A 25,819-nucleotide genomic window follows, 5' to 3' on the forward strand; every position below is an offset into this window, starting at 1 on the left:
TGAAGCTGGCTTCTTGTGCCACCCTTCTTGCTAGAGTCAGACCACTGCCTTCAAGGCTAGATGAGCTTTCCAGCTGGTTGAGCCAATAACTTACTTATCTTTGCCTTGCTCCTGGACACATAAAGAAATGTTGCTTGTTAGGAAGTGAAAGTTGTTTGGGGATTGCTTAGACCTAGTTAATGTAGGGTCTTGTTTGTGCTTTGTGGGGAGCATGAGCATTGGTCCAACTTGTTGAGTAGAGGAGGTACTTGTGAGCCATGGAGTGATCAGTCTTCTGATGTGGAGGAGCTGATGTTTAGTCTGGGCTCTGCTGCTGGCTTCCCAGAGCAGTTTTGGCCAATCCCTTGCCCCTTCTGGGGCCATGGTCTCTTCTGTAAGGAGTTGGCTTGGCTAATCTTTGAGAGTCATTTCTGCTCTGAAAGTCTATGATTTATTCAGAAATGTTACATTCCCCCAACAATGTGGACTAGTGTGTCCCACTTTGGGTACACGGTGGCAGTATCTATCTCATAAATATTCTCATTCTGTGAGGAACTGGGCCAAATGATAACTCCACCAGCTCTAAGTGGTTGGGAGTTGTTAGCTATGTCTGGCTTTTGAAGAGGAAACAGGGCCTTGGAATGTTCAGAAGCATAACTGGGTGGAGGGGTAGGTAGGTGATGGTGGGAGGAGGAAAGAGGCACTCTGTAAAGGTAATTCTTAGGGAACCCACCAGAAATAGGCAATAGGATGATGTCATGAGATAGACAGTTTAGTGTAGTTCCTGGCCATATAGTCTCTGGTCATAAGTAGTTGGTAAGCCCTCAGGAATGTGACACAGTCACATGAGAATGTGTCACTAGAGCAGCCAAAGGTGATGGAAATAGGAAGAGCAGTTATTCCTTGTCACTATCCTCTCTTTGTAAGGTATGATGTCCTTAAAGTTGGGCCATAGAGACCAGATGTGGCAAATGGATTAACACAGTTCCTAATGGCTGATAAGCCTGGTCCTTTAGAAGAAGGAAAAGTCATAATGCTTGCTTGATATCAAAGCATGTGAAGTTGAATTTACTAGTGCTGATATATATTTTTTCTTGTGGATTTGAAGCCATATTGGGAAATGGAGGAAATTTGAACTTATGACTAGTGACTCTAGGGGCCAGAATGAAGGTCAAGTTTAACTGTTAGAATTGCCTTTCTTATACTAAGGGGACTGAGTTTTGCATCCGACCAACTAACCTCCTTGCCTTCTCATCAACTAGGGGAGTCCAGCTTGCCTATGCAGTTGGTCTTGGCCAGCTAGTGGAAGCACGAATAGACTCTGATTAATAGTTCTGGCTTTGGGCATCAGTATTTTTTAAGAGCATTCGTAGGCTATTCTAATGTTGGGCCAAGGCTGTTACCTACATTCCTAATGGAAGCCTATCCATATTATATCTGAAAAAACTGAGTGCGAGAAAGAGGCAGCCTATGCCCATGGCAACACAGAATGGTTCCATCTGAGCTCATTTGGTTTTCTATCCAAGACTCTTTCTACCCCACTCTCATAGCTGGAAGTAAAGGTGACCCTCACAATTCAATTGGGCAGCCTTTAAACTTGAGAATTGGTCTTAGATTAGCTATGTACCCCACCAATTTGAACTTATGACTAGTGACTCTAGGGGCTGAAGGAAGCATTGGGGTTCAAAGTAACTAACTGGACCCAAGGGAGGTATTCTTTTTAGAATACAAATTTTCTGTCTGGGCATGTAAAGACCCGTGGTGGTGAGGGGTGAATTGGACAGGTGGGAAGTGAGTAATGCTGTGGATACCAAGGGAACATTACAGGGAGTTGGTAAGAGCTCAAGGACCTGGTGACTGCATTCCTCAGTTCTATATGAAGTGCTAGGATAGGACCGCGCCCTGTATCCAAGACAAGGTGCTTCGGAAGTGTAGACTGCTTATTCTCTGATTTCTGTTTCAGCTGGATGGTGTTGACACCTGGCTTGGGCCCAGGCCCTGCTGCTCCTATACTTTTCACAGTACACCAAGCTCTCCCAGAAGCTTTAGCACATATCACAGTGTGGTCTTTGGTTATGTTCCCACTGTTTTATATGTGGCACTCCAATTAGAGAATAAGCTCCTTGTTTGGTAGGAAAGAGGACTTTGTTCTAATCCCTCCCAAAGACACAAGAATTTGCTTAATGTGGAGACTAAGCAGCACCAGGAGGACATGTTGGTTTCTTTCTCCCACCAGCCTCCAGAGGAAATTTTCATTTGTGGAGAAAGGTGGCTGGGAGTTTTAGGGTAGATATAGCACATGCTGCATTCTGTGGGATCCAATAATTACATATTTTTACTACTAGATAGGGAACCTCTTGAAGTAAGGACTTGTCATAATCTCTGTATTCTCAGTGCCCAATATCTTGCCCTATTGTTTGCAGGTGTTCAGTAGCTGCTGAATGTGTTTGAAGGCATTTCTTTTCTTTAGACTCCCTTGAGTCAGACTAGATTCACTAGAAGTCCTCTATCTCTTGGGGGAAGAATCTGGAAGCTAATGGGGAGGAAAGGGCTGCATCTGAGCATTGGTTATCTATGGCACATCTAGTATCCAGAAGTCCATATTCTTAGGTAGTTGGCTTTTAGGGTATACTTACTTTCACATGTACATGTTTTACATTTTTCTTTTCTCTACAAAAGGGGCAATTAAAGAAGCAGGAGCATGGTGTGGGTGGGAGGGTAGAATGTGGATATTCCTGAATGTTTTTTTACCAATTCCTTGTGAGAAAAGTGCTAACTGGACCCTTGAGGATCCTAGACCTAGTTCAGAGGAAAGGCTTGTGTTCAGTGTTGGCTGTGTGTGTGTGTGTGTGTGTGTGTGTGTGTGTGTGTGTGTCAGAGATAGAGAGAGACAGAAAGAGGGACAGACACACAGGAAGGGAGCAAGATGAGAAGCATCAATTCTTTGTTGTTGCACCTTAGTTGTTCATTGATTGCTTTCTCATATGTGCCTTGATGGGTATGGGGTGGGGGAGGTACAGCAAATCGATTGACCCCCTGCTCAAGCCAGTGACCTCAAGCTCAAGCTGGTGAGCCTTGCTCAAACCAGCTGAGCCCAGTGCACAAGCTGTTCATCTTGGGGTTTCGAACCTCGGTCCTCTGCATCCCAGTCTGATGCTCCATCCACTGCTCCGCGGCCTTGTCAGGCTGCAGTGTTGGCTATTAATAGAGTCCTTTAGCCTGTGGATACCAAGGTTGTGATTGGCATTAGTTTTATTTTTAGCTCTCCCTACCACTAAGTTTGGCATCTTCAACTTAATTTCCTTTTATCCTCCAAACCTTTTCTAAGGAGTTAGGAGGCAAGCAAGCCACATATGTCCATCCCTTTATTTCCTGAACTTTTTTTAAAATTAATTTTAATGGGGTGACATTGATAAATCAGGGTACATATGTTCAGAGAAAACTTCTCCAGATTATTTTGACATTTGATTATGTCATACCCCTCACCCAAAGTCAAATTGTATTTCCCGAACTCCTAATAGGCCAGCTAGGATGGTTCCCTTTTTACTTCTTCTTAATGTATGCCTCTTGCACTTCAAGGCTAGAGTTTGGAGCCAGAGGCCTAGAGGCCAACCACTCTATGGCTGGCCTGGGGACTGCTGTTGAGGGCTATCAGCTTGGCACAGGATCTTTCTGGTATGTGAAAGAACCTTTGGGGAAGATGGCTAGTGGTCTAAGCTTATTACCTACTCCCTCCCCCAGTGCCTTTACTTAGGGAGAAGGCTACTGTGTATGATTTTCTGGGCCAGTTATCTGGCTAACTTTCAGATAAGATCCTTGCTGCCCATCTTCTATGGAAAACAGAATATGAAGAGATCTGTTAGTCTGGGTTTGAGGCCTTGCTGATAGTGAGTGGAGTAACTAGCCTGCCAATATTTAGTCTAGTCTAGCAATTGGCAAACTTACTTGCTAGACCTGTTTTTGTATGCATTACAAGAATGTTTTACATTTTTTAAAATGGGCTTAATTCACTTTATTATTTATTATTATTGTTGTTGTTGTTGTTTGTATAAAATTATATTGTGGCCACAGCTGGAGCCTGGGTTTTCTGCAAAGAAACTGGTGTGAGTCTTCGTAAGGTGGCCAGTGATTTCCTGATAGGGAGACTTGGTGAACAGTCTTTTTCCAGAGTTCAGGGATAGGAGCTTTAAATATGGAGACTGCATCAAAGGTCACCTTGGGGAAGTTCCCTGGGGTGGCATTGCAGCCCCTGGCTGAAGTGTAGCAGCCATCAATACCAGCCATTATCAGTAGCTTTTTGGGCACAGGGGGCTGAAACAATGCCACTGTTCCTGGGTGCTGGGATGAGGCACACCAGCATAGCAGCAAGTCACCTTGCAAGGAACAGTGTGGAGCTTGCCAATCTTGTTCCTACAATAGTCTTTCTGAACAGTAATGATGGCTCCACAGATGGCAGTGGCTACCTCACTGGAGCACTTATCACCGAGACTGACATGTCCATTGTAGTCTCCTGATGATGACAAATGCCTTGAATTGGGACCTCTGGCGAACACAGGTTTACACCGGCATGATTTTTTTCTTCTTTTCTAAGTGAAAGGAGGGGAGATAGAAAGACAGACTCTTGCATGCACCCCGACTGGGATCTACCTGGCAAGGCCTATCTGGGGCTGATTCTCTGCCTATCTGGGGCCATGCTTATAACTCAGCTTTTTTTTTTTTTTTTTTTAGCATCTGAGGCAGAGGCTCCACAGAGCTATCTTCAGTGCTGAGGCTGATGCGCTATAACCGAACCAGTCATGGCTATGGGAGGGGAAGGGAGAGAGAAAGAGAGAGAGAGAGAGAGAGAGAGAGAGAGAGAGAGAGAGAGAGAAGGTGTAGGGGAGGGGTGGAAAATCAGATGGTTGCTTCTTCTGTGTGCCTTGACCGGGAATCAAATCCAGGACAGTCACATGCTGGGCCAATGCTCTACCACTGAGCCAACTGGCCAGGGCCTACACGTGCATAATTTTCAATACCCCCAGAGAAAGTTAATGATCTCAGATTCCCTGATGGTCAGGGAGGGAGAAGAGATAGATTTCCTCTAGAGACTTAATACTCATGTCCTTGACCATACAGCCCAGCTTGCTGAGGGAGATCCACTCCTTGTCCTCTGCCTTGCCTCCATGAGCTATGCATTCTTGGCCTGGCCTAAACTTCAGTCCCAGATGCTGCTGCTGAATTCTCCCAGATGGCCCCAAGTCTGATAAGTATGCAGCTGCTGTTGATAGTAATTAAGGAGATTTGAGTACAAGAACACAACAGCAGAAAGCTGTACCCACTAGGCGATTCTGGAGCTCAGGTTAGCTCTTCCTGTTCTTTCCCACACAGTAATTAAGGAGATTTGAGTACAAGAACACAACAGCAGAAAGCGGTATTCACTAGGGGATTCTGGAGCTCAGGTTAGCTCTTCGTGTTCTTTCTCCCACACTTCATCTCTGGCTGTTTGGGAGGGTGCCTCCTTTGTGTTATTGTGAAACCATGCTTGAACAGAAGGAATTCTGGGTACTTTAGGAGCAAGATACTGAGACTGTTTGGAATTGTGAGGGAATGATACTACAAGCATAGCTTTAGTGATAAGCTTACCCAGACAGGAAGGCATTGCCAGCTTATTCTGTAGTCCTTACACAGTGTTTGGGAGGGGGGCACTGTGTTAGCTGTTGTGTGTTTATGTGGGTACATGCCTTTTCGGCCATCCACACCCATTTGTGCCAAGTCTTTGAGAATACTGGACTGGAGAGAGCGCTGTGCCAAGAGGAGTTGCATGAGATCTGCTCTGTAATGCCTTCTCTTTCCTTTTTGCAATGCCTATCTTTCCCCAAATATGCCTAGGATTGTAGATGGCCACCCAATTGCAGTCTATTAGACCTGGGAGACTCAACCTTTAGGCTTTCTGACTAAAAGTAACCAGGGCACAAGGGGGCAAACAGCACTCACCAGGGCTGTGTCTCCTTTCTCCTCCACTAATGTCCACAACGCTCTGAACCTTTACCCCCAACAGTGTAGAAGACTTGTTGAATATGCACAAATATTTCTGACCTTCAAAGAATAAACCATATTTGTGGATGGTCAGTGAGTAAGGTTAACTTAAATGGTTTTAAGGTGGCAGTGAATGGTGAACATTCCAAATAAAGTTCCTTAGGTTTTCCTGTTACTTTTTTGGATGGGAGTCTGTTCAGCATTGATAAAGATGACTTGAGAGAAAGGAGAGTAGTAGCCATAAGATAAATGAAGTAGGCTAGTTATATGGAATCATTTTAACCATTACTTATAGCTTCATGACCTTGAATAGGTATTTAACTTTTCTGAACCTTAGTTTTTCATCTTTAAAATGGAGATAAAAATGAAACTCATTTCCTTGGGATTTGTGTGAGAGAAAAGAGCTCATGGTTGTAAAAGTCCACTTAGAAGGGTACCTGACATATTTTGGGTGCTTGATAAATGCTCCATTCCTCTAATTTCTTTCATCATATTTTTTTTCTCTCTATAAGTATTTGAGATCAAAGAATTTTAGGACCCCAGTTAAGCTTTACCTCTAGTTTGTAAGTGTGCTCCTTATAATACTCTATTTCTGTGTGATTGTTTTTAATAGATGAGGAAACAGATAGTATAAGCAGTAATGCCAATGACTGGCTTAGTTTGTGGTGAACCCCAGTGTGCCTTCTGCTGCAGTTGAGGAGAAACAATCTGAGAATTTATGTGGGTGTGTCTATTGCTTTCTGAAGAGGAACCCCAGTCCTGGGGAGCCTTGAAAGTCCCAGAATGAGGGAATGGGGAAAGGGAGAAGAGGTATATGAAACCAAGGTTATACACAAAGGATGGTTATGGGCATAAAGAATAGAGGATGTGCGGAGGAGAAAATGATTACAGGAACTTTTACTCAAGAGGGCAAAACAGTTTGTGAAATCAGTGGGCCCATGCCTCTTCGCAGAAGCCATGCAGCACTGGCTGAGACCCACCCCAAGCCCTCAGTGCACTGCTAACTTTCACTTCCTCTTTGTGTGTGTTGTGGGATGTGGGTGCAGGGGGCCTCTTAGTCTTGTCGCCCTTCCAGGTCTATCTGTAAATAGATAGGTTTTCCATATGGACTCAAAGTAGATTGTGGTAGACTCCTTTGAGGTCTGGAGAGTGGTTCCCCCAAGGTTTCTGGGAGTGAAGGTGGGAAGTATTCATTAAGTTAAGCTGGTGCCTCAGTAGGGCTGTGCAAAACAGCCAGCTTCCTATCTATATCTTGTGCATTAGACCACCTTGTCTGGCTTTTTGTTCTGGTGCTTCTGTCTCTGTCTATGATACACCTCTTCCCCATATCTGAGGAGCTAGTGTCTCATACTGTGGTAGCAGAAGGTCTCAAATTCTCTTTTGATAGATTCTGGGAAAAGGGTCAGGGAGGTGGCAAAGGAGGCAGTCCTTAACATTGTGCCTTTGGGTATTTTCTTGCGTATTGTATATTTCCCTGTGTCATTTGGAAGTCTCTCTCTCTCTCTCTCTCCTCTCTCTCTCTCTTTCTCTCTCTCTCTCTCTCTCTCTCTCACACACACACACACACACACACACACACACACACACACACACACATTGCCTTTGTGTTTGTACATGCTATTTCTCTCCCCTGAACATCATGAGCTTCCCTTTCTCTTTAATATCTTTTCCCTGTGGCAGTCTTATTTATTCTTCAGGACAGGTCAGTTATTCCTTTAGAAACTTTCTGTGTTCTCAGCTCTTCTATTATGGCCTGGGTCTCTCTTTATGTTTCCACAGTTTTCTTTGATTACCCTTATCACAGCCCTTGCTGTACAGAATGGTTAAGTCTATATTCATTTGTCTGCTTGTTGCCCCCTCTAAACCCTCCCCCAAAATCCTTACATGCTCACTTGACAGGCTTTTATACATACATGCACATGTTTAAGTATTAAAATCATCTCAAGGCCTGCTCTCTATGGGGTTTCTGATAACTTGGTGGCTTATGAACAGCATGTGTGTACATTTATATGTGACTGTCTCAGGGATATGAGTCCTTTCTAAAATATCTGAAGTAGGTAGGAAATGACTCTGTTTGCTCTTCTAGGTCTTACTAGAATTGTAGGTAAAATTGTAAGACTTGCTTTGGATTATGGAGCAATGTCTATTGCATGGGCCATTAGGGAGGCTGCTGAGTAATTTCTGTAGAGGTTTGGTTTGCCTCTTTCCTGCTTCTATCTAATATATGTATGTGTGTGGGGGTAAGTGGTTTCATGCATACTCACCTTAGCATTAGGGGGTGCAAAGATTGTGTATATGGTGGTAGGGGTGCTAAAAACCCCAGTATTGTTAGCTGGATAGGTTAAACAGTTTTTGCCAGCCTTAGTAAATTGGTAGCTGAACTTGTGGCTGGAAGGGCAAGATGTGGCTTCATCAACTCATAAAATACAAATGCATTTTTTAGAGAAGTTATACCAATCTACATAGAAACCAAAACTAATGAGCTGGGTGTCATGTCTCTGTTGTCTTACTGCCCCACCCTGGGACATATCCAAAACACACATAGACCCATAGAGTTCAAGGGCATTATTTGGACTCTTTATACCTCTGTTTCCACGAAAGTGACCATGACAAAAATGGAGACTGAGTGTATAGCTTTAAACAGAGATACTTAGGGCAGTTATAAGGCCACTCTTCAACTTCTGCACATCCACTGGAGGCAGGTACTAAGAGTTGGTTTTTCCTTAAACCCTATGTAATGAACCTTGTTCCTTGATGGGGCAAGAGTTAGATTAGGCTGCAAGATTAGGTGTGGGGGACTAGCAGGCTGAATGGGACTGGCATCAGCCAAGGTCCTCTACCTAGGCAGGTATCATGACATATTGAAGGTCTGTACTTAGTGAGGCAGTGCTCTGGAGTGGCTTCTGTCTTCTGATTTCTCACCCTGCATGACTGAAGAGGCCTTCCCTGAATACTCGTATGAATGTTTAGCCACATTCTTTGCTGCTTATAGTTTGGGGAAGGAAGACAAAGGGGATCCAGGGAGTCAGCTGGTTAGAGAGGAGTGAGGAGAAATTGAACAATGAGTGGGCTCAGACTGTGGTTCCACCTCACCATCCTTTCCTCTGAGTTTGTTGGGGGAGCTGATCATATGGATCTGAAGTCATTTTCTTTTTCCAAGTTGCCAAAGCCACTCTAGGCCTGTTAAAACTGCAAATCATGCTGCTTTAACAGAAATGTTGATATTGGAATCTAAAAACCATGTGTAGTGAGATTTTTGGTGTTTGGGAACCTTTTTTTAAAATAGTAAGTTTATTGTATTTTTGCATCTTCTGCTTCATTTATCAAGGGAGAGCATTGGCATATTGTCTTTCAGTTTCCAAATGTAGGAGAAGTTGCCAATTTGTGTTTTTCCAGAAAATTCATTTTTTCCAGAACTACTTTGGACCATCACCCTCTGTCTCTATGCATGGATCCTCTGATTGTGGAAGGTGTTCCTACTGCTAATTGGTCACCCTTCCTGTCCCTTGTCTGTGAAACTGGGAGATTTACTCCATATTATTCAGCTTAACAAGGCAGAGAACTCCAGCCCACTCCCCAGTCAACCAAAGCTTCCTTCAAGGAGGGGAAGTGTGGTAAATGTCAGTGTATTTCCCCAGGCAGTCACGTGTTCTCTGAGAACAGGATGTGGGGAGGGCTGGGTCCCAGTCACAGGGTATTAGGGCGGTAAGGGAAAGTGGGCTGCTGGTGTGGCCATGTGAGTTGGTGCCTGCCTCCTCGACTTTAAGAGGAAAGAAGAGCCCCTGTATTTTGTAGTCTTCACTCGTGTCTAGTCATCTACCCATGACATATCTGAGTTCTTACACAAGAAAGAACTGTAACTACCTGTGAATGAGTCCCAAGTCTTCAGGCTGGAGAAATTCAGTGCAGGGGGTGGGTAGGTCAAGGTTGCCCACTATACTAGCCTATGCCTTGTGATGTTTGAAGCTATAGGCTATTTTGGCTAGGCTTTTGTCAGGAGAGCTGGGCCCCCATAGAGAATGGGCCTGCCTTGTTGCTTTTTGCCAGGGCTTTCATACCCCCCATGGCTTCCTACCTAGCACACTGAGGTGATTTGCATGTTCAGTTTCCTTTTAGGGCCATCTTCTTCTTCTCCCCTCCCCCACTACTTCTGCTGGGGACCTTTGGAGATCTTCTGCCGGGGGTGGGGAAAAGAGGATGTAGCTAGCTTCCTGTGCAAGGGAGGGTGTGGCGCCCGCCTTCCTGCCTGTCTGCCTACCCGCCCAGACGCCATTTACCCAATACTTGAGGAACTGCCTGCAGAGTTGAGTTCAGTCACCAGAGGCTGAGGGGCTCTCTGGAGTTTAGTAATGGGGTGTTGCTTTTGTTGGTCTCTTCATTGTTCTCCACTGTGGGGATTTCCAGGCTCCATTTTCCTGGAATCACAGTGCTGAAGAGGGCCTTTAGAAGCTAACTGGTCTGACCACCTTAGATTACAGATGTGGAAACAGAGACCCACACAGTCCTTTAAGTCAAATAAGGAATCAGCTGCAGAATTAAGATGAATAGAATTCTGGAAAGTTAGACCCTTTCCCCCAAGCTGCTAGTCCAGTGATTTCCAAACTATATTTGGTGAAGTTACCACAGGGGCTGCAGCCCCCCTTCAACCATAACAGTTTTACTTTTTTATGTATTCCGTGTTTTGACATGTCATGCATTTATATGTTTGGGAGAGTGAAGAGGCAGGGAGCTGTGGAAAAATGACAAAATTTAAAACCACTGAACAAAACAGCACAGTTGGGGCCACTGACCTATGTGACTGGGGTAAGACCCAGAACAAATTTCTGGCCCACTGTTTCTTGGTTGGTTGCTCCCAACTAATGGTTTGGCCCCCTCCACCACAAGAAGGACTATCCCTACCCTGTGCTTCCTTGATCTCCTATCCCAAGAAAAGACCCTCTTGTATCACCCTGATGCAGAGCTAGAAGGCAGAGGCCAATAGATTTCTTGAATAAAATAAATAATAGGTAAGCTTTTGGAAGGACCTTCTTGTAACCTTAATAAGGGAAACTTTGAAGGGAAAACGACAGTGTAGGGGTTGCTGGGGAGACCCAGGCTCTAGTTTGACTCCTCCACACTTGAACAATTTGCTTTTTGCCTCATTGAACCTGTATTTGTTTCTTCTATAAAGTGGTGCTTCACTCTGTCTTGCATTTCATACAGAGTTGAATTTAGTGAGAGAATGCACATGAACAAATGCCTTTTTAAACTGTAAATAACAGTGCACATGAGGCTAGGATTATTATTGTAGATTAGAAGGATAAGTCAGAGTACCTGGAAGCATCTGGATTGGATAATGAAGTTGCACGAGAAAGAAATGAAATTTTATCAACCATCTAATACATCCTAGGTGCCAAGTTAGGTCCTTTTCTATAAGTAAAGCTAGGGTCATCCTCACAACAATCCAGTGAGGTAGGCATTGTTTCTCACATTTTACTTCGAGGGAAATTGAGGCTTCAAGAGATCTAGGACATGGAGTTTTCTAGGGTTTCCCTATGGAGCCCACAATGTCTGACAGATATTTGTGAAGAGACTTTGAGAATGTGCTGTTGTTCAGTTGGGGCTTTCCAAACCATTCCCTGCCCCACTGCAGCCTTTCTGTTCTGATGGGGATATTGCTTTAATGTCCTGTGCCTTCATGGCTCAGTTCAGCATTATTTACCCCCACTTTTCCTTGGTGATACACCAGGCACACACACCTGGTCCCCTTGTTTTACTTTTAGTTGATGGAGGAGCCCTTTGAGTCAGCCACTTTTCCTTAACAGGAGGGGCTTCCTACTTCCCTGGAGAGCTGACACGGAGAGCCAGGGATTTGTTGCTAGTCAGACGGACCTGGATCTTGGCCAAGGTCATGCAGCCAGGAGATGGAAGTTGCTTCCCTTTATTGAGACTCAGTTTTGTCATTTGTAAAATAGACGTAAGGATGCTTACCCCACATTTGTCTCATGTGCTGGTAAATATTTAACAACAAACTTTCTGGTGAAGCCATGGTTTGTACTATCTCCTGATCTCTGTGGTGTAACTGCTGCCAGCATGGTGAATTTTAAGCTACCAGTACATCTTTGAAGGACGAGTTGTGAAGAGTTGTGCATGATCAGTTTCAGTGTGATCTGGTTCCAATGCACCAGTATTAATCATATCTATCTTAGATTCCTACCCTCACCCCCCACCCCAACCTTCTGACATCCATATGCAAATGTAGGACCCTCTCACCATGTCTCCTCTTTTCCTCAAGACACCAGAGCATCCAGGAGAGGGAGAGTGTCACTTAAAGTCTCATTGTTGCCCTGGCTGGTGGTGCAGTGGGGAGTGTCATCCTGGAACACCGGGTTACCGGCTCTACCCTGAGGTTGGCAGCTTGATCCTTGGTCAGGGCACCTAAGACAAACAATCAATGGGTGCACAACTAAGTGGAACAATGAGTTGATGCTTCTCTCTCTCCTTTCCACTCTCCCTTCCCCTACTGCTCCTTTCCTCTCTCTCAAAAATTAAATTCTGTTCATTGTTTGAAAGTTCTCTTGGAAAAGAATGAATGTGAAGTGTTGAATGGGCAGAAAACTTAAGAAGGCTTTGATGAAGGCCTTAATTACAGCATATTGATCAGTATGTTTTGTCTGCTGAGGTATCTATACTGTCTGATTCCTCCAGCTGTCAGATTGCTAACTAGATGGGAGGATGGTGGAAGGCTCTGAACAATGGCCAGAGTGAGAGTTTGGCCATTCCTAAAAGTACTTAACTTTATGATTGGATTTCCAAAGTCCTATCTCTTTCTCCTGCTTGAAGAGCCCACTCTGCTGGGTCCTAATCTCTAGATTATTTATTTATTTATTTATTTTAGAGAGAAGAGAGAGAGATAGAAGGGGAAGGAGCAGGAAGCATCAACTCCCATATGTGCCTTGATCAGGCAAGCCCAGGGTTTTGAACTGGCGACCTCAGCATTCTAGGTCAAGGCTTTATTCGATGTGCTCTATAGGTCAGGCTGGGTCCTAATCTCAAGGTCCCTGTAATGAAGATCTCTGGGCCAGAAAGAGTTTTGAAGGACCAGATCTCTGGTCCTACCACTTACCTCAATAGCATCTGTGCTAGATGATTTTTTTAAATTATTTTATAGATTGATTGATTTTAGAGAGAGAAGAAGGAGAAGAGAGAGAGATAGAGAGAGAGACATTGATTTGTTGTTCCACTTATTTATGCATTCATTGATTAGTTCTTGTGTGTGTCCGGACCAGGAATCAAGCCTGCAACCTTGCTGAATTGGGATGACATTCCAACCAATTGAGTTATCTGGTTATCTTTCTTTATTTTTTAAATGTTTAAATTTTTTAAATTTAGAAATTAATTTTAATGGGATGGTATTGGTCAATAAGAATACATAGGTTTTAGCCTGGCCAGTTGGCTCAGTGGTAGAGCATTGGCCTGGCATTCAGATGTCCTGGGTTTAATTTCCCGGCCAGGGCACACAGGAGAAGTGCCCATCTGCTTCTCCACCCTTCCTCTTCTCCTTCCTCTCTTGTCTCTCTCTTCCCCTCCCATAGCCAAGGCTCCATTACAGCAAAGTTGGCCCCAGCACTGAGGATGGCTCCATGACCTCCACCTCAGGTGCTAGAATGGCTCAGGTTGCAAAGGAGCAACGACTCAGATGGGCAGAGCAACACCCCCTGGTGGGCATGCCGAATGGATCCTGGCTGGGTGTATACGGGAGTCTGTCCCTGCCTCCTTGCTTCTCACTTCAGAAAAATACAAAAAAAATGTGCATAGGTTTTGCCCTGGCTGGATGGCTCAGTGGATAAAGCATCGTCCCAGTACAATGAGGTTGCAGGTTCGATCCTGGGTCAGGGCATGCATAAGAAACAACTAATGAGTACACAACAAAATAGAACTAAGTGAAACAATGAGTTGATGCTACTCTTTCTCTCTAAAATAATTTTTAAAAAAGGAATACGTAAGTTTTAGGTAAACATCTCTATATCATTTGAACTGTTGATTGGCCATCACCAAAAGTCAAATCATTTTCTGTCAACATATATTTGTTTCTCTTTACTCCTCTTCTCCCATTTCCTCCCTCTGGTAACCACTTCAATTTTGTCTATATCCATGAGTCTCATTTTTATATCCCACATATGTGAGCAATCATAAAGTTCTTAGCTTTTCCTGATTTACTTATTTTACTTAGCATAGTGTTCTCAATGTCCATCCATGTTGTCGTGAATGGTAATATATTTCAAAACTCCCCAGAGAATAAGAATCACCTGGGGCAAATTACTATGGAAAGCTTCTTTCAGTAAGTTTGGAGTAGGGATCAGATATCTGGATTTTTAAACTAGTGTCCCAAATGATTTTTAAGTTTTGGAACACTGCATTAGCACTGTATAACATTCTGCCAAGTTGGTATCATTACTTCCGTTTTACAGGTGGAAAGGTCAAGAGCTCATGGCTTGTTATTGGTGAGGTTGGACCTTGCGTTCAGGTTTTCAGAACACATAGTTACGTTTCTTCTACAACAGAGACACTACTTTAGTGCACAGTAATATCTGTGCTGGTGGGAGCAACGATACTAGGTAGGGAAGAACAAGGTTCATCTTTGGACTACTTTACAAATAGGGAGACTGGGTTACAGAGGGGTTTGGAGCAAGTAGCAGAACTGATTGCATTCCTGATCTTTTGTGGAGGTTGACTGCTTTTAACTTTGGAGAACTGTTTTACCAGGCCCAGATTTCTCCGCACTTGTTCTCTACTTTCTGTATTTCCCTTCTAATAAGCATCCCTTAGCCCTATGAATACCAGCCCATTAGAGTCTTGTTGGTTCCTGGAGTTGTATTCTGTGCCAGAAGTTCCCAAATCTTGCTGGGTCTTAGAATTGTCTGAAGCTCTTCTGATGTCTGGGCTCTGCTTCTTATATAGTAAATCAGAATCTCTGTGGGTAAGGCTAGGGTAGTGGTAGTGGGCATTCCAGCTTTCATGGTGGGCGGTAGCAGAGCAACCAAAGTATAAATAAAAAGATAGATTTAACTATAGTAAGTTTTATAAAGATTTATTCTGCCAAGTTAGCGAAAATCTGACATAATGTACTTGGTAAGTAATTATTATTATATGCTTTAATTTGCTGTAACTCTGCTTTATAAATTTTATAAAGTAAAGTTACTTCCCTACTTTATAAATCACCATTACTATGGAACCAGTGGGCGGTTAGCAAATTTTACTACTAACAGAGATACAAAAGTGGGTGGTAGGTATAGAAAGGTTGACTACCCCTGGGCTAGGGGATTTGTATGTTAAATTTTTCCCCAGGGGAATCTGATGAGCCAGTTTGCAGACCCAGTTTGTGATTTTCTGAATACCAGCTGAAGGAGTTTGAAAGTCATGGTGGGTTGTGTTGAGAGGGTGGAGACTTGTGTATATTGATAGGACATGATTGGAGAAAATGGCAAGGCAGAATCGCGGATATGGAAAGATTATCAGGCAGTTTGACAAAGGACAAGGTAGTATAGGTGCTCTGTTGTGTTCTGCCTCCCCTCAAGGCTCAGCTTCTTGGGGGGAAATCCCCATTCCTCTTAAGAGAATGCATTTAAAATACTATAAAGGTATGTGTGTGTCATGTATGGCTTCACATGGTCTAACCAACTAGAATTCCAATCACAGTTTAGAGTTTTCCCTCAATGTGGATGCTAGACGGGCTTTCGGGAGGTCCTTCTGAGCAGCCCTAAGTGCCCTCTGCAACCGAACAGGTTTTTGTTTTAAATTATTCCTGAGAAATTTGTAATAACGTGGTGAAAAAGGAGGGGTTAGATACCATCACATTCTATTTATGATGTGCCAAGTACCTTCATGCCTATTATTTTACTTAAATTTCCCAATAACCTTGTTGTAAAGTTTATATTATTAGACTCATTTTATAGATTAGTAAACTAAGTTTCAGAAAGAGGGAGGTCAAAGAGATTTCAAAGCTTCTTTCTACTATACTATGTGTTGCTCCTCAAAGAGCAGAGATTGTTATTTTTGGGATGATAGCTCTAATTTTGTGGGTTCCTCAGATATCCAGTTTGACTTTTTGCTGACCAGCAAGATTGGCAAGAAGCTGGCCTTAGCCTACCTCTAGGGTTGAATACAGAGCTTCTTGACTTGGTCTGAAAGCATCTCCTTGCCCCTGCATACTTGTTTGATCATAGCTTTAGCGATTTTAATACCCCAGGAGCACAGGACAGGGCAGAAATACTATGAAGAGTGGATGGTACATAAGCTGAGGCTTGGGTCAACTCCAGTGTGCTACACAACTGTGATGCTGGAGATTGCTCTGGTGTGTTACTGAACAAAGAGAATAGAGCCCTCTTCTGGTGCTCTAGGCCGAATTGGCATCTTCAGGCAGCTGTAAACGGTTTGTTTCCAGCCTACAAATACTTCCTGTCAAAGTTGCTGGTAGGAAGCTGGGTCAAGCAGGAAACTAATGTAAGAGACTGAAGCCCAGCTGGGTGTGGCCCCTGAAAGGTTTCACCCATTTAAGAGACTTACTTTAATGATAGATCCTCTTCCCTTTTATTTCAACAGCTTCAAATTTTTATGGGACTTGAAGAAACTGTTGTTCTTGGCTATCTGGATATAAATCTGTCTCTAAAATTTGTTTCCTCTTTCCCTACTGTTGCCTCTCTGTTTCCCCTTCCCCTGACCTTCCCCATCGTCCAGCTTGGGCCTTAGCTATGCTTGCTACCAGGAACCTTCCCAATCAGTTGCTACCCAAGTTTTGGGAAAAGAAGCTGTCCTAGAAATAAAAGAACTTTGAGTTTCCTTCTATGTTGTTATAAAAGGTTTAGTCTCCCTAGAATGGGTGGTGGTGAATGTGTCAGAACCTGAAAGTTAAGCCTGCTTTTTGTTGAAAAGCTAGATTTCCAAGCAGTGCTAGCTTAGAGTTTTTTTATGGAAGCAAGCTGATCCAGCCTCTTCCTTGTTGTCTTTCTAGACCAAGAGTAGTTAGCTTGAAATGTCTACTGTTTTCTAAGTGCCAGGATGATTCTATAATTTATAAATAGGCCAATCAAGAGCCAATTTTTCCTTCCTACTCTCACACTGCCTGACAACTATGTGATCTTAGGCTAATGTCTATCCTGCTTTGGACCTCAGTTTCTCCTGATGTATATTGCAGTTTGAATCAAATTATGAGTTCCTTTTCAGATCTGACATTCTGGACTGTTTGTTTATTCTCTTGAAAAATAAGGATGATTAAGTTTAGAAGGGTGTTATTCTGGAGGAGCCAGATGAGAGTCTAGGATTGATAGGAGGAAGTCAAGAGTTAAAATTGTAGCTTGAGTAATAGTGGCTTTAGTTTCAATCAATAGGCTTAATGGTCAATGGAAGTAACAGCTTTGTTCCAGGAACTGGGATACCTAAAGGGAACTACAGGACTTCACAAGACCTGCAGGCAATCTACTGTTGTGCCCCAGGGGACTGCAAGCAAATGCCACCGACTATGATCCAATTAACTTTGACTATGATCTGATTAACTCTCCTTTGAAATTCTTTGTTTTGGTTTTTTTTTTTTTGTATTTTTCTGAAGCTGGAAATGGGGAGAGACAGTCAGACAGACTCCCGCATGCGCCCGACCGGGATCCACCCGGCACGCCCACCAGGGGGCGACGCTCTGCCCCTCCGGGGCGTCGCTCTGTTGCGACCAGAGCCACTCTAGCGCCTGGGGCAGAGGCCAAGGAGCCACCCCCAGCTCCTGGGCCATCTTTGCTCCAATGGAGCCTCGCTGAGGGAGGGGAAGAGAGAGACAGAGAGGAAGGAGAGGGGGAGGGGTGGAGAAGCAGATGGGTGCTTCTCCTGTGTGCCCTGGCCCGGAATCGAACTTCTGCACGCCAGGCCGACGCTCCACCACTGAGCCAACCGGCCAGGGCTCTCCTTTGAAATTCTAAAACCCTTACCTACCTTTTTCTTTCTCTTAGAAAAAGGTTGGCTTGTGCTAGAGCAGTGGTCCCCAACCTTTTTTGGGCCACGGACCGCATAATGTCAGAAAATATTTTCACGGACCAGCCTTTAGGGTGGGATGGATAAATGCACAAAATAAAATTATGTGACCGGCGTAAAAACTGTGGTATTTTTAAATATAATTGTCGAACTTACGAGACAAGCATCAAAAGTGAGTCTTAGACGGATGTAACAGAGGGAATCTGGTCATTTTTTAAAAATGAAACATCGTTCAGACTTAAATATAAATAAAATGGAAATAATGTAAGTTATTTATTCTTTCTCTGCGGACCAGTACCAAATGGCCCATGGACCAGTAGCGGTCCGCGGCCTGTGGCCCAGGGGTTGGGGACCACTGTGTTAGAGGGTTGATGTGGCCTTAGATACATGACTCCCTTCTCCTCAGATTGCCCCGACCACCTGAATAAAGCACCCATAAAAGATTCAATCCCTGCCTCTACTTATTTGGCTGAAATGGTGACAGGCAGCAGGAACACTGATATTTCCAGTTTCAGGACCAGTGGATTGAAATCTTGATGAAATGCAAAGAGCAGGAATGGCTGTGCTGAGGAGGTGAATGGGTGCCCCTGTGCCTAGGAAGAAGACATGAGCTGGTCTGGGGGTGGGGGAGTGGATGTTGTTTGCTTTTGGGGTATAGTTTGGCTGAGCTGATTTTGAAAGTAAGTCCTGGAGTTAGCTCCAAAGAGAGAAAGGGGGAACCTACCTTGGCCTGAGACTGAGCAAAAAGCAGTGCGATTAAGGGTGAGTTAATGGGGAAGCTACAGCTTGCTAAGGTAACCTTGCTGTTTCTGACCTTTGTAGCTTTGGCCTCTTCTCTGAGCTCTTCTCCCACAGTGACAAGGTAGTTGTAATCTCATTACTAAGAGAGGTTAGTTATGTTCGGGGTTACTCCCTTAAATACATGGTAACTGGCGGAGTGATACTCAGTTCCTAATATGCCTTTGTATCCCAGTTGAAATGGTTCTTGCAGAGCTTTTGGTGGGCAAAACTAGGCTAAAGCAATTGAAAGGGGACCCTTGTCTCCCATGCCCTTTGCAGCAGTTGGAATGGTTTGAAGAGATTGCTGACTCATTAAGATATGGGTGTACGCTGGGTTAGGCATGGTTCTCTTTTCTAGAAACTACTGGGAAAAGGCCCAAGTCTAGGAAGGATCAATCCCAGACAGGTTTTGCTGTTTTTGTTTTGTATGTTTGTTTTAATTAGGGAAAGTTTATTAAGAAAGTCACAGGTAGAGGAAATGGGCTTTAGATGGGCTTCAAGATACAAGTTACAGAGGCAAAAAACGGAAGCTTAGGAAAAAGATAGCCATGCCTGGGGGAGGTGAGGGGTGAAGCATGCAAGGGCATGCTCTCAGGAGGGAGAGAGCCAGGTCTTGTAGTTGTAAGGGTGTGGAAATTTGTAGGAAGCGGTCAGAACAGATCACTGTTGTACCAGATACCGCTTCCAAGTCAAAAGGAAGAGACTGAGTTGCTGGGAAGTGAGTGAGTCAGTGGTGGAAGTGGAGGGGGAGTGGGAGAATGTCTCCTAGACTAGAGATTCAAAGCAGCCGTTGTTTTTCCCCTTATGGAAAACAGCTGCTTGAGGCAGTGCTGTCATACCAAGAGGCAAGACAGACCAGGCCCTGTCCTGCTTTTGCCCCATTTCTGGTAGCAGGAAATGGTGGGTACTAGAGCCTAAATAATTGGGATAGGCAGTTTGGATGACAATATGGTTACTACTTTCTTTCCAGTGAAGAGACTGAAATTTTGGGATTGCTCTGGTAGGGTTCATCCTGCCTCTGAAACCCCCTCCCTCACTTACTTTGCCTTCTCCATACTAGTAGCTGCATGGAAAGCCCAGAGTGGGTGAACCCTCAGGGAGAATGGGGAGGTGGCAGATGGTAAGTGAGGTCATTAAGCTCAGATCCAAATGGGATGACTCATAAGCTCTGCTCTGGTGAGGGTCCTTCCCAAGGAGTGCTTCCTAGCTGTGCCTTGGCTTCCTATATCAGAGTGTTTGGGACTTGGCCAAAATAGTTGCCAAGGTGGTATCTGAAGACAGCAGTGAAGTTAGCATGACTAGAGAGTTGGGTGGGGTCATGGAAAGAGCTCCAGGAATGTCCAGAAGACCCATCTTCACTACTTGTTGGCTAAGTAAATATGGCTTCAGTGATGTTAAGTGAGACAGTGGGTGATTTTGCTTGGCACATATTTGGTATTCAGTAAATGTTCATTTTCATCCTCATGTCAATTGCCTCTATGTACTTCAGTATCCTCACCCACGAAGTGGCACCAGTCCTGCCATTTCTCTCTGGCTTACAGGTCCATGCTTCAGGCAAGTTACTTGTGATTTTTTAGCTCTCTCTGCTTTCTCCTCTGTCTTGCCCACACTGCTCTCCAGTAAAGAGCCATCCTGTTGTTCAGTAACATGGGACAAGTGAGTCAGAATTCTCACTGTCACCCGACTACTGCTCACCTGGGTGTTGCTAGCTCTAGGGAAAGAGAGCCCATTATTTGAAGCTGTCCAGGCCCATGGACCAAAGTACCCCAGCTGCTGCAGCCAAGGCAGAGGTAGCATCTGTCCTGGTTATTTTTGTTTCTCAGGCCAGCCAGCTGGGGACACAGGAGAGATCCTAGTTTGTTGAGAACTCTGGATGGCAGATCACTGAGATGGACTTGTCAGTGCAGTGAAGGGCTTGGTGTGGGAACTCTTTGTTCAATTGTTCAATAAATTACAGTGGATTTATTGTTCTTGGGCTGGTGGGTGCAGTGACTAAGTGTGTTTGAGAGGTGACACTCCCCCACTACCAAACCCAGAAATTTTTCCCCCTTAAACTCTTTAAACCCTTAATATTGTCCAGAGATAGTCTTTAACCTCAATCTGTGCCTAGGTCTTCAGGGACAGGCTTAGGAAGGGATTAAATTCTCTGCTGCAGACTACTGTATCTTGAAATGCTACTCCACCTAGTCCTGCTCTTCCACTCTTAACAAGCGAAGGGGCTGATGACTCCAGAAGCTGTATGTCCAGGTTTTTGCCTCCCAAACTGGACTACCTTTTTTCTCCTTCAGATTGCAGAGGCCAAGCCCAAAAGCTTAGTGGGTACTCACTAGGGTGAGCATCCAGTGGGCCCTGAGTGACCTGCAGCTCATCTTACACACTTTGGTCCCAGATTAGGCTAAAGGAGAACAAGAATCTCCTTTGATCGAGATTTCTGCCCTACCTGTCACCTTTTGGCTCCAGTTGTGTTATTACCCTTAGTCTCCCTACCTCCGACACAAAGAAAACTAGGGAGCAAAGATGCATGGCCCTGTCATCATGACTCACATTTTCTTACTTAAGTAGTGGCAGGAGTAGAAGTACCTTTGTGTTTGGTTTTCTATTTTTTTAATGTAAGATTATTTGTGCTTCTAATCAAATTCAGGAAACCTCAGGCTGCTCTCCCTGGAGGAGTAGTCACAGTGGAATGACAGAAACCCTGAGCAGGAATTCTTGGGGAAGTAGGTTCCAGTTTGGTTTCAGCTCAACATCTTCAGATTTAGTTCTCTGCGGAGAACTTTAGAAAAGCCCTTGTTCTGAGGGAGGCCTTGTGAATGGCACTAGCTTCTCTGACATGTTTATTCCTAACCTAAGCTGGATCCTTTCTATCAATTGATTTATTTAAGAAATATTTATTATTTTTATTTACTTTTCAATTACAATTGACTTTAAATATTATATTAGTTTAGATGTACAGCATAGTGGTTTGACAGTAATATAACCTACAGGTGAACCCCCAATAAGTCTAGTACCTACCTGGTACCATACATACAATTATTTTAATACAGTTAATACAGTATTGTTGGCTTTATTCCCTATGTTATCCCTATATTGACTATATCCCTGTGACTTTTTTGTAATTGCCAATTTGTATTTTTTTTAAGTGAGAGGAGGGGAGATAGAGAGACAGACTCCTGCAGGCACCCCAATCAGGATCTATGCAGCAACCCCCATCTAGGGCTGATGCTCAGACTAACTGAGCTATGCTCAACACCTGGGGACTATGGTCAAATCAATCGAGCCACTGGCTGTGAGAGGGAGAGAGGGGGAGAAGAAGGAAAGGGAGGGGAAGAGAAGCAGATGGTCGCTTTTCATGTGTGCTCTGACCAGGGATTGAACCTGGGGTATCCACATGCCAGGCCAATGCTCTGTCCACTGAGCCAACCAGTTAGGGCCAATTTGTACTTCTTATTCCTTTTTCTTCTTTTCTTTTCTTTTTTCCCTTCCCTTCCCTTCCCTTCCCTTCCCTTCCCTTCCCTTCCCTTCCCTTCCCTTCCCTTCCTTTCCCTTCTCTTCCTTCTCTCTTTTTTTTTGTGATAGAGACAGAGAGAGGGACAAATAGGGACAGACAGACAGGAAGGGAGAGAGTGAGAAACATCAATTCTTTGTTGTGGCTCCTTAGTTGTTCATCGATTGCTTTCTCATATGTGCTTTGAATGGGGGTGGCTACAGCAAACTGAGTGACTCCTTTCTCAAGCCAGTGATCTTGGGCTCAAGTTGGTTCGCCTTGCTCAAACCAGATGAACCCTTATTGAAGCCAGCAACCTCGGGGTTTTTAACCTGGGTCCTCTACATCCCAGTCCAACACTCTATTCACTGCACCACCACCTGGTCAGGCTTCTTTTCTTTCTTTTACTTTCTTTTAATTCAGTGAGAGAAGGGGAGGCAGAGAGACAGACTCCTGCATGTTCTCTGACCGGGATCCACCTGGCAAGCCCGCTAGGGGGTGATGCTCTGCCCATCTGGGATGTTACTCCATTACTCAGCAACCAAACTCTTCTTTAGCACCTGAGGCAGAGGTCATGGAGCCATCCTTGGTGCCTGGGGGCCAATTTGCTCCAGTTGAGATATGGCTACAGGAAGGGAAGAGAGAGAGAGAGAGAGAGAGAGAGAGAGAGAGAGAGAGAGAGAAAAGCAAGAGGGGGAGGAGTGGAGTGGAGAAGCAGATGGGCCCCTCTCCTGTGTGCCCTGAACAGGAATCAAATCCAAGACATCTACACACCAGGCTCTACCACTGAGCCAACCAGCCAGGGCCTTAATTTCTTAACAAATATTTGAGTTCAGTATTTAGGCCTATGGGTTAAGTCCTGAAGATGCTAAATTTTTATAACCTGTGATTGTCATGGCTTATTTTTTTTTGAAAAATCTCAATAGTGTGAATTAAAGGGAACTCCTAGACTGTTGTTGGGCAGATGAAATATATTATGCTCACTTTGTTAAAGATGGTGCTGCCCACTTGGAGGCCGTTGCCCAGGTGATATTAATGTGTGTTTGGGGCAAGCAGAATCCTTGTAGCCTGGGGCTTGGTTTTGGGATCAAGCCTTTTCCACCCTTTTTGATGTGGGGTGGTACAATCCCATCATGCCCCAGATAAGTGACTTTGTATTAGAGACTTCCCTGTTTTGTATATTGGATTAAAGGTTTGGATTTCTACACTATAAAATAGGGGCAGAACGGGAGCTTGCTCTCTTGGTTCCTGGGATGATTAGCATGAGAGAGCAGAGAGATCACAGCAGAGAGCAGAGAAAGGCCATGTGGAGGAGGCCAGAAGAAGCAGCCAAGATGGCGGAGTGTTGAGTGAGAAGCCAGTTAGTGCAGAGTTTGTGCAGGGAGAAGGAAGGAGATGGGGAACAGAGGTGAATAAAGTCTGGTGAGCTAGAAACCTTTGATTCTAGGAAACTCGGATAAGTCAGTAGCTTTGTGAGCACTGAATGTGAGTGGGTTTTGGAGCCCAGTGTGTGTTTTTGCTTGCCCGCCGGGTACAAGCTAGGATTAAAGACTATAGCCCACCAGTTTTTGGCTCCGTTGTTTCTTTACCGACTGTCCGAATCTAATGTGAACCTGCATGGGCCAGGCTGCTGTGGTAGTGGCCCTGGCTACTGGCTTTACAACTGTGATATGTGGCCCTGAAGTCCCACCCCTTTCCTTAGTTTCCTTTCTGGGTGTCTTTTTTTCCAAAAAGCATCTCTTTAGATTTGGCCCCACCCTGCTCAGGACCTCCAGGCTGGCTAGCCACTGCTAACAGGATTAAGGCCAAGCTTTCTAGCATAACCTCAAGACCCTCCACCTACTCTCCCACATTATTGCTCACTCTTCACTCTTACGGCCTCCTTTACCCTGGATTAGGCTTGTATGCTTGCTTCTAACCAGGCCATCTGCATCTCTGTCTTCTCTGGGCCATCACATCTCTTTACCCAGGACATTAAGGTGCTCTTACCCGCATTCCCAGTCTCCCTTTATCAAAATTCAGCTTATCCTTAGAGACCAGTGCACATACCACCACACTGTGTTTTTTTAATTTCCATAAAAGGTTTATTTCTGTTTCACTATGGCACTCTCAGGGTGTCCCTCATATATTACAGTTTGCTGTTATTCAATAAGTGCCTTGGGTTCAGGGACTGGTCCTACAACTCACTCTAACCAATAGTTCCTTAACTATAGTGTTTCATTATTATTGGGTGAATTAAAATTTATGGGAAGCTCCTTAACCTGAAGTTTTTGGACCTACATAGAATCCATGAATATAATTTGAACTCTGAAGGATACGTTTGGTTGGAGAAAAAATACATATTGGTTTTTACTAATCTCTTGTTGAAATTTAGCCCCTCTTTCAGTCATGAATGTAGGCAAAAGAAAAAAGAAGTAGTAATGGCAATATCTATGACTTTGTTACTAATGAAAATCAAAGGTACTTTTACATCACAATTTAGTTATTATACATTTTGCAAAATGTTTTATATGCCCAACACAAAGTTGAAATTACAGCAGTAATAACTATTAAGATCCAGTGCTAGGTAATTAAAATGATAATAAGATTAAAATTAAAATGATAATAAAGAAGCATATATTAAAATTTGATAACTATTTCAATATAATTGGCTTCCCTATATTTAATTTATTTTATGCATATATAGTAGTCTGAGAAGGGATCTACAGACTTCACCAGATTGCCCAGAAGGATCTATAGCACAAAAAAGGTCAAGATGTAAAATGTTACCACGTATGAATCTGTGTGCTATGCTATATCTGTCTCTTATATCCCCTTGCTTAACACTATTCATTTAGCCAGTATCTTATATGTACCCATTGAGTTTTGGTATTGGAGTGGCAACTCTAAGTAAGACAGAAAGCTTGAGGTAAGAATGAATTCCAATGTACTGAAAGACCCACTGTCCCTTTCCCTCTCTTCCCTATCACTTCAGTCATTGGTACTTTGAGGTATCTCCTGACCCAGATCAAGGTTGATTTGAGGCTAGATGCTGTGGCCAAATTTCAGCCCATTGCACCTCATTCTCCCCACTTTATGAGGCCCTATTCTATGGAGGTCACTGGATTGGCAGGAAGCCTAGGGTAACACCTAGTCTAGGTGGCTAACCTTGCCCATAGCCTCCCACTGGGGCACTTGCCTTACTTGTTCCTGCCTTCAGGGCCTTTCCTGTCCCATTGTCAATCCTGAAATAGATTTCCTCCCTGGCTCCCTGGTGAGATTTATTTACAAAGTTGTTCCCCAGGCCTGGTCCTCATCTGAATTGTTTAGCTAGCAAAATGGCTGTCTTCACTGCTAACTGACTCCTGTGCTCAGGAAAGGCCCAGAGGTGTCAAAGACTGATAAGGCTTAACGTTTTACCCATTCCGTGGGGATTGGCATATTTGACAACTCTATATTTAGTCTTTCCCCCCAATAGTATAAATAGTGCGTGGACATAATTCCAATTATCTCTGTAGGCATAATTTTTACAAAATTGAGCTCATGTAATCTTGTTGATTACTATTCCTTATTTAATATTACTGAATA

General features: G+C 44.0%; 1 protein-coding gene and 1 pseudogene across 1 annotated transcript in view; one reads left to right on the forward strand and one right to left on the reverse strand.

Annotated features, from left to right (window-relative positions):
- The window catches only part of MSN (moesin), a 76,915-nt gene that overhangs the window by 21,987 nt on the left and 29,109 nt on the right, over positions 1 to 25,819 (forward strand). The window lies entirely within an intron of this gene.
- LOC136317274 (small ribosomal subunit protein uS5-like) lies at positions 4,034 to 7,430 on the reverse strand (annotated as a pseudogene).

The sequence above is a fragment of the Saccopteryx bilineata genome, chromosome X, assembly GCF_036850765.1.
Source record: "Saccopteryx bilineata isolate mSacBil1 chromosome X, mSacBil1_pri_phased_curated, whole genome shotgun sequence".
In the NCBI taxonomy this organism is placed as follows: domain Eukaryota; kingdom Metazoa; phylum Chordata; class Mammalia; order Chiroptera; family Emballonuridae; genus Saccopteryx; species Saccopteryx bilineata.